This window comes from Eupeodes corollae, chromosome 3 (assembly GCF_945859685.1).
Source record: "Eupeodes corollae chromosome 3, idEupCoro1.1, whole genome shotgun sequence".
Taxonomy (NCBI): domain Eukaryota; kingdom Metazoa; phylum Arthropoda; class Insecta; order Diptera; family Syrphidae; genus Eupeodes; species Eupeodes corollae.
The window spans coordinates 42,016,826-42,030,492 of record NC_079149.1 but is presented as its reverse complement, the minus strand read 5'-3'; the positions used below and the strand labels follow the sequence as shown (position 1 = coordinate 42,030,492).

General features: G+C 30.4%; 1 protein-coding gene across 5 annotated transcripts in view; it reads right to left on the bottom strand.

The window, feature by feature from the left end:
- LOC129948839 (transcription factor mef2A) overlaps nt 1-13,667 on the bottom strand; it is a 263,817-nt gene that overhangs the window by 25,154 nt on the left and 224,996 nt on the right. Inside the window, exon 1 of one of the 5 annotated variants that reach the window (XM_056059937.1) lies at nt 5,762-6,091. The exons of the other annotated variants lie outside the window; for them this stretch is intronic. The gene's annotated coding sequence lies outside the window, so the exon portion shown is untranslated. Of the gene's footprint in view, nt 1-5,761; nt 6,092-13,667 lie in introns of those variants that run through there. 5 annotated transcript variants of the gene reach the window in all.

Below are 13,667 nucleotides of genomic sequence, written 5' to 3'. Positions count from 1 at the left end.
ACTTCCTGTTTCCAGATTTGAAAAAATGTCTTCGTGGAAAAAGATTTTCGGATGATGAAGAACTCAAGTCGGCAATAAATGGGTATTTTGCAGGGAAAGAGGAAACTTATTTTTTGAGGGTTTAAAAAAGCTTATCTCAAGATGTAACAAATGCATTGATGTTAGGGGAGATTATATTGAAAAATAAAAACAATTTAAATTGAATTCGCATTTTCCTTCATATCGATACCGAGAATATATTGAACGCCCCTCGTATTTTGGTCTTGGCTTTACTAGATGCCCTTCGAAAACATGGGCTCTGTGATAAGAAGACAAACAAAAATAAAGACACATGTATTAAAAAAAGAAAGTTTCTGAATTAATCTTGAATCTCAGTCTTGAAAATTTGTATTCTATAAATTTGTCTTTTGAATCTGATTTATGTATACATATGTATCCTTTAAAATAAATAATCTTTAGAAAAACCGATAGAGGAACTATGTTCAACATTTCAACTTAAATAACACCAAACAAAAAAAAGAACTTTTCAACAAATATTAAACTCTTCCCTTGGATTGTTTTTGCAATTTCCGAAATGATATATGATAGACGTCTGTAGTATAGGTATGTCCAGCTTTACACTACAGAAAGAAACAATTCTTCAATAATTGAAATGACACCCCTCTCAGGTTACATACAAGTTAATACAAAACTCCTTTGATTTTCCAACAATCTAAACTACTCTCAATATGCCAATATCAATAGGTATCTCCATTAACCTTTTTCGGAAACAGCAAATAGAAAATAAAAATACGTTTTTCAAAATTCATTTCAGCACAACCATTCTTCCTCAACTAAACTACCCCCAGGAGTTTTGATCAAATCAGTCCTTATGACTACTGTACGTAAGGTACTATAACAGTGGCACTGTTCAATCATGTTCATTCTGTATCCCTCCTTAGGGAATTGCACAAAATACGAAATAGTAACAAAATAAAAGGAAACAAAAGGATTCTTCATTCTCATGTTGCTTTTACGTGTGCCTTTACTTCATCGTCTTATTCGTAATATACGAATAATAATTGTGTAGGTTTGTCCTCTTGGTTTTTGTGTGTGTTGCCAGTTTAGAGATGTTTGTTTTTAACCATGAAGACTTTTGTACTCATCTTTTTGATTAAGATAAACAACATCACTCCTCACATCGTCGTCGTCGTCGTCCTCATTCTCGTCCTCGTTGTCTTCATGGCATCGCCATATGGAAGAAGCAACCACATATTGTCATCAAACAAAGCTATTGGAGTCTTCTAGACTCTATATAAGATAGTGGATCATCATAAAGCAGAAGCTACACGTACCTTCGTAGCTCTCCTAGGACCCTTATACAACATCCAACCAACAAACAGACATGATATACAATGGTCCATAGACTCTGAAGTAAAGTAGAATAAAAGCCCTTTTTCAACTTGTGCCTTAGCCGAGCTATTTTTTTATGATTCCATAAATTTAATAATAATGCGTCTAAAAAAAAAACAAGCAAACCAAACGCGCAATGGCATCGTATACAATGTTCAATGTTCTTACGTTTAGGGCCGTTTGGTTGGCGCAAAGGAAAAGTTCATAAAAATGTAAATTAGTCTTGAGCTCGCTCACATCCTGAATTCTATAAAAGATGCGAGAAAATGGCCAGCCCCATAAACATCCTTTCGTTATTGTGTGTTGCTTTTTGGTTTGGTATAAATTTTAAAGCAATAGCTTTTGTTGCGAATAAATTAAATTAGAAAATGCAAAACGTAGATTTAAGATTTATAACACGCTAACAAAGAATTTTAAGAGGAGTGAATCTTCTTGGATTGATTATATGATAAAGAATCTAGGACTTGCATCTAGGATGTAGGCACATTGTGTAGTGTAGGGTATAATTAAAAATCATTTAAAATTTCAATTTTATCAGGAGTTAGGTAAAGACTTTTTTAATTGGTATTTTTTGTTGGAAAAATAATAAATTGTCTTAGGGAAACGAAGTCTTAGGTTAATTTTATAGTAAGCAATTTGAACTTTAACTATAGGATGATTGATTTTAAGTCATTATAATGGAAAGGGAAGTACATAACTGTCTAAAGGTTAGTTTATAAAACAGTTAAGGAAATTTTCTTTATTTGCATAAATTAAATTTTAGAAATAGGCTACAAGAGTTTTCAATTAACTCAAAGAGGAGCAAGATTGTAAGTTACTAAATAACACAAAATGAAAAGACTAGTTAAGGGATATGGTGCCAAATATTAAACAAACAAAAATGTTTCCAATAAGTAGTTTTATTTTGAATAGCTCTATATTTGCATTTATTCCCTACCTGAAGATGTCAAATTTTAAATTAACAAAAATCTATTCATAAGGAAAAGAGCCATAATTGATTTTTCTTTGCGCGGTGAAGACAAACTCAGTGCTGGTGATTTGTCGAAAATTGATTTCTAAGTGTATTTCCATGAAAAAATATTTGTATTTTTAAAAATGATTTGACAATATAGAAAAATTAATTAATAAATTGATGCTTTACCAAATTCGTTATTTTTTTGTAAGGGTTTTGATTTTCACTGGATCAAAATGCTGCTTTTGTTATACACAATTCTAAAAATATTATTAAACAGTCCAAAAATAAAAAAACACTCCGATTTTAACTGTTTTTTAAAACAAAATTTTGTGAAAAATCATTTCAATGTGGTAAACATTAAAAAGAAGTACTTTATATTTACTTCAGCTTCTATAGTTAAAATAAAATTGTAAGGATTTAATTTCAATTAAACAAAAATCTTAAGTATTTTGAGGAACCGAGGTTTGAAAACAGAATATTTTACATAATCGAATAGAAATACATAAAATGAGTATGTTAAAAAAAAGTGTGTTTGTAAAAATTTAAATGCAATTTGATTTCTTAAAACACTTTAGTTTTTCAACACTTTAGTAAGAACGGTTGTAAATAAAAAGTTTTTAAATTTGAGTTTTAAAAGTATGAATTTATTTAGAACTTATTAAAATACGTTTTACATTTGAATTTCTTTAGAAAACGATTACCTATTTTTGAGATATCGAATTTCGAAAAAAATGTTTAATGTTTTCTTTAAAAATCAAAAATTAAAACAATGATATTTTTGACCAGTAAATATTATTAAGACAGTATTAGAGCTCGGTTGATTTATTCTTGATAAATCTTAAAAACAAAATAACAGTTCCCTTCTGTAGCAATTCTTGTTGTTTTTTTCGAAAGAAACCAAGTTTAGAAAAACATTTTAGATAAAATTAAATAAAAATCTATCAATTCGTATTTGAGAAAATCCGAATTTTCAATTTTTAAACCAGAAATGTATATTAAAAAAAGAGGCTGGGATGCGACCCACACTGATAAAAGTTTGTCTATATGTACTCGTATCAATTTTTACCAAATTTGCGAACTATTTTTTGTAGATTTTATTTTTTATGAAAAAACGGACTGTTGGATTCTTATATAAAAATTACTGAATATCGAAAACAATATTTTCTGTGAAATAAAATAAGTTTGAAGCCAATATTTTTAATTTTTGAAAAGCTATTTCAGTCGAAAGTAAATTTTTACCAAGTTATAGTATTGTTTTTTTTTTAGAGTTTTATTTTTTGTAAGAAAACTGTCAATTCGATTTTTTTCAAACTTTAACTGAATGTTGACAACAAGATTTTTTGAAAGATAAAAGTAAATTAATGTCAATATCTCAAAGTTTTGAAAAGTTATTTGAGTTGAAAATCAATTTTTACCAACTTTTATACATTTTTTTTTTAGGTTTTTATTTTTTTGTAAAAAAACTGTCAATTCGATTTTTCTCAACATTTTTCAAAATGTTGAAAACAATATTTCTTATAAGATAAAATAAGCTTGAAGCCTTAATTTCAAGTTTTAGAAAAGATATTTGAATCGATATCCAATTTTTACGAACTTTAAGTAATGTTTTTTTTAGATTTTTATTTTTTATAAAAAAAAACTGGCAATTCGATTTTTCTCAAAATTTTATCAGATGTTAAAAACATTATTCTTCGTTGCACACATTTTTTTTTGGAGATAAATCATATTTCAGTCGTAAAATTTTGGAGGTGACAAAAACCACCCACGCAATTTTCTTGAGAGCCCTTTCTGCACCTTTTTGCCTTATTATCTGTATAAGTTGATATCTCTTCTGGTTCTTGAGCTATGGAGGAGTTAAAAAACGGAAATAACGCCTAACGTGAGTCGGCTTAACACTTTAATTTCCAAGTTTGAACTCAATTGAATCAATGGTTTGGGCTGTAGTCGCAAGGACAGACGCACACTGTAGGACGTAATCGGGGGACCCACCGACTTCACTACTTCTACTTATATTATGTCATATTTCATTAAAGTCTTGAGTTCGAATTTTTTACCAATGCATTTTCTGTTGTTAGTGAAAATCTGGATTTTAAAAAGTCGAGCTGTGCGAACATAGAATTTCGAAAAGTAGAAATACGAAAATACATTAAGGATTCCGCTCAAAAATTAGTTTTAAGTTGTATGCAAAGTTAATGCGATTGAAATATTGTTTTGTCGGATAATTTATTAAAAAAAATTGACACTGATTTTGACAGTTTTCTTATAAAGATTCTTTAAAATTTGAAAAGAAGACATTTTTGAAATATGTGTGTTTTTTCCGAAACCAAATATTTTTGTTTATAATTCAACCCCATTAGTTTTTAGAACACATTATAAAGAAAATAAACCTTTTTTTTAGAGCGGTGTTATTTTCTCAGACTTTTAGAGTGATTCAATTATATTGTTAAAAGTTTTTGAACATTTTTTTAAAGTTTAATTATATTTTGTTTTATATTTGGAAAATATAAAAACTGTTTTTAATATAAAAAATGTGGAATTGAAACAATGAAAATTAGCATTTTTGTATTTAACTTTAATTTTAAGAGGTTAGGCTAGATTTTTAATGTTAAATCTATTTTGTGGTTTACATGATTAAGAAATGTAAAATCTGATGTTTTTGTTTTAATTTGAGTCAAAAATCAATTGTTTGTGTTATTTTTTCAAAAATAAACAATTCATTTTTCTAAAAATTTTAAGAGATCTCTAAAGTATTAGTCTTTTAAATGAACAATGACTCTGAAGGAATTTCAATTTTATGTTTGTGAAATATTTGAGCTTCATAAAATATTTCAACTTAAAAGAGACATTTATTGAAGATGTAGTGAAAACCTTTCTAAAAATAAAGGAAACGTCGAGACATTTAAAAATTTTGAGTTTCTAAAGTGGGAAATTTAACTAACGAGGAGTCTTTAATAAAAGACTTGAATGTAGAAGTTACTTTAAACATATTATAAAATGTAGTTTGCATTCATTCGGGAACATTTTGTATGAGTTGTAGAAAATAAATAATTAACTAACTTATTATTCTATGAATATTAAATTCAAGCCCTAAATTAATTAAAAACATCGTATATCTGATAAGAAAGCAACATTGGTAAATTGACTAGTTTAACGATCCAAAGTAAATAGAATATTTGTGTTTAAACAAGACATAAACATTTCTAGTAATTTATTTAAATGAAATCACATGTGAACGAACAAACACAAAAAAAACAGAGAACGCTCAAAAGGTCTCTGACCCATGTCAAACACAGATGTTAACCACAGACAAGATAAACAATTGTCACAAAAAAAAAACAATGAACAAATATTTTCATAGATAAATTTGTACAACAAAATATTGATTCTTGCTTCAAAATCAATATTAACTCTCACCTAAAATATATTTTGTTGACAGCAACTACCGATATCCAAAAATCACACCAAGTTAAGTCTTCTTTATAAATAACTCTCACTTTTTTTTTGATTATTTCAAAAATTCACCAAAACACTTAATAATAATTAACTTTATCAACAAAGGCCTTTTTTAACACTTTCCTTTCAATTAACACTTTATTCCACTTTTATTTTTTGATGCTGTTATACAAGAATTTTAAGTATAATCTTATTTTTATTAAATCAGAGGAAAGGAAAATTAATACAAATAAATTTCTCACTTTGATTATTATTTTAATAAAACTGCATTAACAATTATTTGATTCTATTCCTTTTTCGAAACACACAAATTCTTCTTAAAATATATTTTATTTTTATTTAATTTACACTTTATCACAGCGCGTTATAAAAACTGGCACATCCAATTGAAAGTGTTCTTTACCGACTACTAAAACGTTTAATGAAGTGATTCTTTGCATTACATCCGCCAGAACCATAACTGCCTATATATTTATAACGTGTAGTGTATTTTAACAGAGTATCTTTCTCAAGCCTCAATCTCAATCTCATCAGTCTCAAACCAGAAGAGAGACTATAATACGGGGGACAACCAGTGACGATGACGATGACGACGACGAACGTCGACAAGAACGACAACGATGGAAGACAAGGCGACCGGTTCAGGTTCAAGTGTTGTTTAAAAAAGTTTAGACAAAAACCCAACTGTATCTCTCTCGCGGTTGATTGGCGTCTCGATCTCGAGTATAGGTAAGTTAGTTAGTCGCTGCTGGGAAAGCCTCGACACCCGCCACCGGCCTCTAATAGTTTTTTTTTGGTCTGATGTTTTGTTGATTTTGTATATTGTATCTCTTTGGATATGCTGAATCATCCGGCATGTTTAACTACAGGTAGTCGAGTAGTTCGGTTATTCACATTGGAATGACAACGATTAGCCCGCAAGATGTTGTGGTGGGGGATCTCTTTGTGATGAATGGACAATGAGCTGGTCAGTTTTTTGGTCGTTTTTTGTTTCGTCATAAAATGAAATTTATATTTATTGACGTTTACATGGGTTTATTCTTAATCAAATTAGAATAACCATTTTAATGTCTACCTGCCTAGTATTCCCATTAAATTGCTCATCGATGAGTTGATATAATCAATGGAGGGTATATGGAGGCATGGAGCGACATGTGTTAGTTTGTTTGAATAAAATATTTATTTGATTATTGTCACCATTACAATATTGTATGTCTCTCACTTAGGTGTCAATTAGCTGAAACATGGCTGTCAATTTGATAGATATATGCAAGATTAACCTACGGTTATACTGACGCCTGATTGTTTAGTTAAATTACTTGCTAATTGATGAAAGAGCAATATATTTATGTGAACTGTCATCTGACAGTTTATTTTTAAATATTTAAAGAGTTTAAAATAGATAATCAAATATTAATTGTAGGTTTAATATATTTTAGTGAAAGTTTAAAAATAACCACTCAGATTTTAAATTTTTAATCGAAAGTATAAACAGAAATTTTGAATGGAACACAGTAACTCTTGTGTGTGTAGCTTGTGGTGTCAAATTATGTCTAAACGTAAATGAATCATTTTTAACTAGGAAGCTTTTGAATTTTATGTTTTACTATGTCAATGATGTAAATTATTTTCATTTTCATTTCAAAATAAATTGGGTGGCGCAACAGTCCGTTGAGAACTAAGGCCACATGACTTACAACTCTCAACCATTCCTGTGTGCGAGTACTGTTATCAGTGATGGAGAGGACCTACAGTTTTAAGCCGAATTCGAACGGCTAATTTGAGAAAGCACTTTTTCATGACAAGAATTACTCTTGGAGCATTTGTCAGTTCCTCGCACGAGACAGTAACCGTGAAGAAAAACATTAGATGGCATAGGCAGGGATCGAACCTAAGACTTCTGGCATGACAGTCCAACGAACAAAAAATCATGACACGGGTACTACATTGATAACAGTTCCTTAGTAAAGTACTAAAAACAATACACAATTTAAAAACAAAATTATTTCAATGTTTTCAAGTTTCTGCGTCAGCTCTTTCGTTTGAGAAGAAAATCTGTTATTTTTTGTGGTTATAGGCCTTCAATAAGTAATACTGTCAAAAAGCGATCGTGCTAGTAATCTGTGTTTGACTTTTTTACAATATATTGGCAAACCATCTTTATCTATGAGACTCATTTCTTGGTTAACACGTATGTGAACCAGCAGAAGTATCGTTTTTAGCTTAATCTTCTTAAAAGACTTTATCCTGAATAACATACCAAAAAGTTACGGTTTTATGCAGTTTAATGCCGAAGTTATCTTTGTCTTCAAATATTTCCGATAATATACAACATGACTACGCATCATGCAATACAGCAAGTAAAATATCAGTCAAACGTTTGATGACAGAGAATTATCAAGAAATAATTTTTTGAATTCGTCATCTCCTTCGTGTCAATTTGTAATTTGTACTAATTTTTTGAAGAATTAAGTTCAATATTTGGTCCTTAATTAGCTTATAAAGCCAATTGATCTTCAACTATTTTATTGAATTTGTATTCAATACATGTGCACTTGTCTAGATTGTTTCCCATCAAAAATAACTTGAGGATTTCCAATAAGAGGTTTCATTTTCATTTAATTGCCTTTTTGAATCTGTCATCTCATTCATCATTTAAAACATACATTTTAAAGGTATCTCTAGTGGAAATTCTACAAAAAAATCCAAACTAGAACAAACTGCTTGTCCGATGCAACGAGAAATCGGTTCATTACGACCATAGTTAGATCTATGAAAAAGTTAGAAAGCTTAGTATCAAGGATAACACCTAAATCTTTCTTTTGTGCTACACGATCCAATATAGAACTATCAATTTGAAACTCGTTAAAGGTTGGAGAAATCGTACGAAAGCACGACATAACTTGGCATTTTGAAATATTAAGATATAAGGAGTTTATATTACACTAATCTGCTAATTTATTTAAGTCATCATTTAATAAAATACAATCATCACAACATTAAATACAACGGTAAAGTTTAAGGTCGCTCGCAAAAAAGAAGACACTGAGAATTTTGAAAAATGTTGGAAATATCTTTTACAAATAGCGGGAACATTAAGGGGCTTAAGTGGCTACCTTGAGGGACACCAGATGGAAGCAATATTTGATTAGAGTAATATTCGTCAATCTTAACGACTTTAACTCTCGATGTTAAATTAGATTAGAACCAATCCAGAAACTTAAATTGAAATCCCAGTCTCAAAAGTTTGTACAAAAAAGCTTGTCACAGACTGATTTCTCAAATAAATTCGTAAGAGCAGATATATTGCTGATTGGTCTTTAATTTGTAATTTTTGGGCAACGGCCTAGTCACTGATAAAGCTTCGGTTCCCATCGATCACCGAGATCAAGCATCAGTGAGCGTGGTTAGTAGAAAGATGGGGGACCGTCTCGAAACCTACTGCGTGCTGTTGTCATGTGTTCTTTCTTTCTGTTGTTCTTTCTCTTCTGTCCTTCTGTCTTGTATTAATGTCTTGTGTTGTTATCACCTTACATAGCCTAGTTGCTCAAGGTGCTGTGTTCTCTAGTCTGCACATTTATGTGCTGATTAGTGTGAAATGTAATGTAATGTAATGTAATTTGTAATTTTTTGTTTAGATCCATATTTAAAAATTGGTGTAATATTATAAGACAGTTTATAACATTCTAAAAATTCAGCTTTCACGAGCGATAGGTTGAAAATAGCTGTCAATGGAAAAGGTAACGATGATGCACATTTAAGCAATAAAATTTGTGGTATCCCATCAGGGCCTGCATTTGCGTTGGTATCTAAACTTTATAAGGCTGATTCTACTTCAGAAATCTTCAGAACTATAGACCCTATTAAAATGATAGAAGAAACTCATGGTATACAAACATTCGTTGGAGTGTTTGTGGAGTAAACAGACTGAAAATAAACAGCAAATAAATTACAAATTCCTTCACCATCACTCGTTGATTTATTCAGATACTTCATACAGCTTGGATACCCATTGCTTTTGCGCTTAGAATTAATGTAATTTTAAAAATGTTCACTTTTATAATTAATATTTGACTCAAAAGAGGACAAATAAGCCTCATATAAAAATGTATTAAGCGTATCGAATTCTTTATGAATAGACAAATGCTTACCCTCATATTTGGATCATGGCGATTAGTTTTAAGTAACTTATAAGATTTATTTTTTCTATTTTTAAGATTTATAAGACTCTTGTTAAACCATGCAGGATTACTCCTAGATTTGGCTTTTTTATTTGGAACAAATCTACAGATTCTTTGACAATAGATAATAGAGTATCATTAGCGTTATTTAATTCAGTTTCAGATAAAAGCGATTCCCAAGGACCACAAATATGACATCAGTTGATTGTTTAAAATTTCATGAAATCCTTCAACCGAATCAATGGAGTAAATTTGGCTGATAGCGCTTTGAACTGCCAAAGGCATTTATTCTTCTTTCTAAGGCATGAAATAACCATTGACTTCGTATGCAAAATAACTCGTTTTTTTGTCAATATTAGAATAAAACCGCTTATTGGAAAAGCCTGCACATGAATAGACTTTTTCCCCATCAAAATAACTCCAATAAATCTTTAAGCTGAAAAGATCTTATGACATATAACACTTACGTGGTGGATTTCCATTACAATAATGGTTGAAAAACCAGTTTGATTATTCAAATTCAAAGTATGACTGGACTTTAATTTAACTACTTAGGTGTACTTACCCCAGATACAGAGGTATGTATGTAAGTATTTACATAGATACAAATGTGATGTAAATATAATATTGTAATCATTCTGCAGTTATATTTTTTTTTATTGAGGGAAATATTCTTAATGACTCTAATTTGATGCGTTGCAGTGTGCGTTAAACAAGCTTATTTAAGGCTCCAATCTCATCAGTGACGGTTAAGATGTCAGATGATCGACTAATCATTTGCAAGGGATGTAACTTTTGACCATCCTGTATTAAGTTGTCGTTATAACAAACAAACTGTTGAAATGAGTTGAAAATCAAAAGAAATCAATCATCTACTGATATTGCCCTTAAAAGTTTAGGAAATACTAAATTACTAAAGACTAAAAAGCCACATAAACTCTTTCATTGTTTTGACAATTTAATCAAGTTCATGAGACAAATTCACATACTTTCGGGTCATTATTTATCTTGTAAGAGTTAAAAAACGTGACAATATTTCCATATCACTGCACTCATTAAACGTTAAAACTGAAAAGGCATTAATCTCAAGAAATTCGTAGAATTTTAAGTCCAATATAAAACGTTATCCTTTTATGTAACTCAACCGTTACTTACTCACAAATTGAACAAAAAATTCATTGTGGATTGGTGTAGAGCAACCAGGATTTGTGACCTCCTTTTTGGTACTACGTGCATGTAAGTATTTGACATATTCTTATCCTTAAATTTAAATCTTACTCTTTCTGGTATTGTAAGCTCATCCCGTTATTTGTGTTTCCTAACCCACTCAAAAGATCATTCTCCAAAATTGAAGCAGGTAAACAAGTTTTATTTTTGAACAAAAATCAACAAACAAAAATTATCAAAGTTCATCAGGGTTCAACACAAAAATAATCATCATTATCGTCATGTCCGAATTAATTATACCAAAGCAAACATGTAAATTATGCAATAATCAGTTGAATGCATTTGTTATTTGGCCAACAAACAAAACACAGTTAATCATCAGAATTTCTTTGGAATTGTTGTTAAAAAATAAACTACGGAAGCGTCAAACAATATAAGCAAGAGACTTGGTGTGAGTTTTGTTTATAACGTCGTTTATTCTTATAAGTATGCTATATATTTTTAAGAATTTGTCTTTAATTTGTTCAAAAGAGGTTCGCAAGTTCTCCCCTAATGGAGACTTGATACCAAAGCTAATAAAGGATTCTTTTGCGAATGGCGTGAATTTTGGAGGACCATTTCAAAAAGGCAGATGAAGATGATGGTGATGCAAAGATAAGCTGTCAAATGAATGAGACTGTCAATGATTGATGGCTGCTATTGATGCATAATTTAGAATCACATAAGACCAACAACAACAAAAACTTGAATTCGACTGTATGTTAAAATTTGTAAGGAACTTTGTTTGCTAAGCACGAAAAGGCAAGGAAGTTATTTTCACAAAGAAGAATGATTCTTCTTTTTCACATCTGCGTCTTTTATATAAAGATCCTATAACAAAACATACCCATTTGATATAATTTAAGATTCACATCATGTTCTTGATTTTCTGACCTTGAAGATCACCAAAGCATCACATTAGGGATCTTTTTCTGTTTTTGTTCTGTTTTTTGTCAAAGACCCATCATAATAAATTAACAAAGAACTCCCTTTTGTTTTGCGTTCATTTACTTTTTTTTGGAAATAAAAAGACAAATAAACTAACAAATCTATCTTTTGTATATAAGACACAGTCTGGACAAACGCAACATGCGCCGCACCGTCCGTTCTTGCCGCTTTGCCTGGTGGAAATAAATAGGGTTGCCTTTAGATGGAACCCATAAAACAGAAACCAAATGTTACAAAAGTTTGTCGGCGTGATCAATCAATTTGTTGACAGACGAATACCTCTTCGGGATTTGTGTGTTTAAATTTGTCATGTAAGGTATAAGTTGGGACAAAATGCTTTGATCATGTTATAACCCTTATTTTTTCATCTTTTTTTAAAGCCTTGTATAGACCTTCTAAAGGGATTCTATATATTCGAACCTAAATATAGTTTTTTATTTTTTATTTCTTTTCAATTGATTGGAAGTTTATTGCGTAGAAGTTCTTTAAGCTCAAAATGACGAATGGATGAGTTAATTTTGTTTATTTGACATTTTTCTGGAAGACTTGATATGCTACCAACATATACTCGTATATAAAGAAATAAGGTCTATTTATAGATTGAGATCTGTGATTTAACCTTTATTGTGTTCGAGTAATGGAGCCAAGGGAATAAGTTACAAGGCTATAGACGATGTTAGCATATATGTACTTATAAAAAGTTTTCCAATAAGAAGCTTCATTTTGATACTACAAAAACGGGTATGATCAACGATCTTTTACCACTTGAACCAATTGTGGGACGTTGCGCTTTAAAAACGAAGTCTAAAGTTGTCAAATCACAAAGTCTTAGTGGTTAATTGTGATCACGTCTTACACGGTCAGTGAGGTCCAATGACACCACCAGCCAACAAACGGAACCAAACACCGACACGTTGAGGATGAACCAGCTTTCCAATAACCCATTCTTGATTATCAGATCTTCAAATGCGACAACTTTTGTTGCCAAAGTAGGTTCCAAAGTGAAGACGAGTAAAATGACAAAAGCTTTTTCATATAAATCAAGATAATTTTGGGTAATTTCAGGATAATTTTGGGGTAATTTAAGGACCCGATACCAAGTTTCTGAAGATTAATAATCTTTAGTTTTGGTGTGGACTTTAAAGCCTTAAAACCTCAGTCTTTCTGCAAAATACGATGAAAAATCAACAAACCTGCAATTTAACGTAATAACGTTAGGTTTTTTATTTACGTATTTGTCGAAGAATGCCTGCTTCAAGAGTGAAAGATGATTTTCGAATTGAATCCTCTTACTGGAAAATCTTTTTTACCTTAAAAATGAAACCTATTAAAGTTAATAGCGCAAAAATATTTGGGAATACCAGTACCAACAATTTTAAGTTGTGCGCAACTTAGATGACTAGTCCTCTTCTTTCTCATGGTACTGACCGTGAGTTTCGTCTTAAATAATTTGATTTTTTCGTTGAAATTTTGAAAACTAATTTTTATTTTAAAAAGTATTATTATAGCAAAGTAAAGTCTTAAAAAGATAC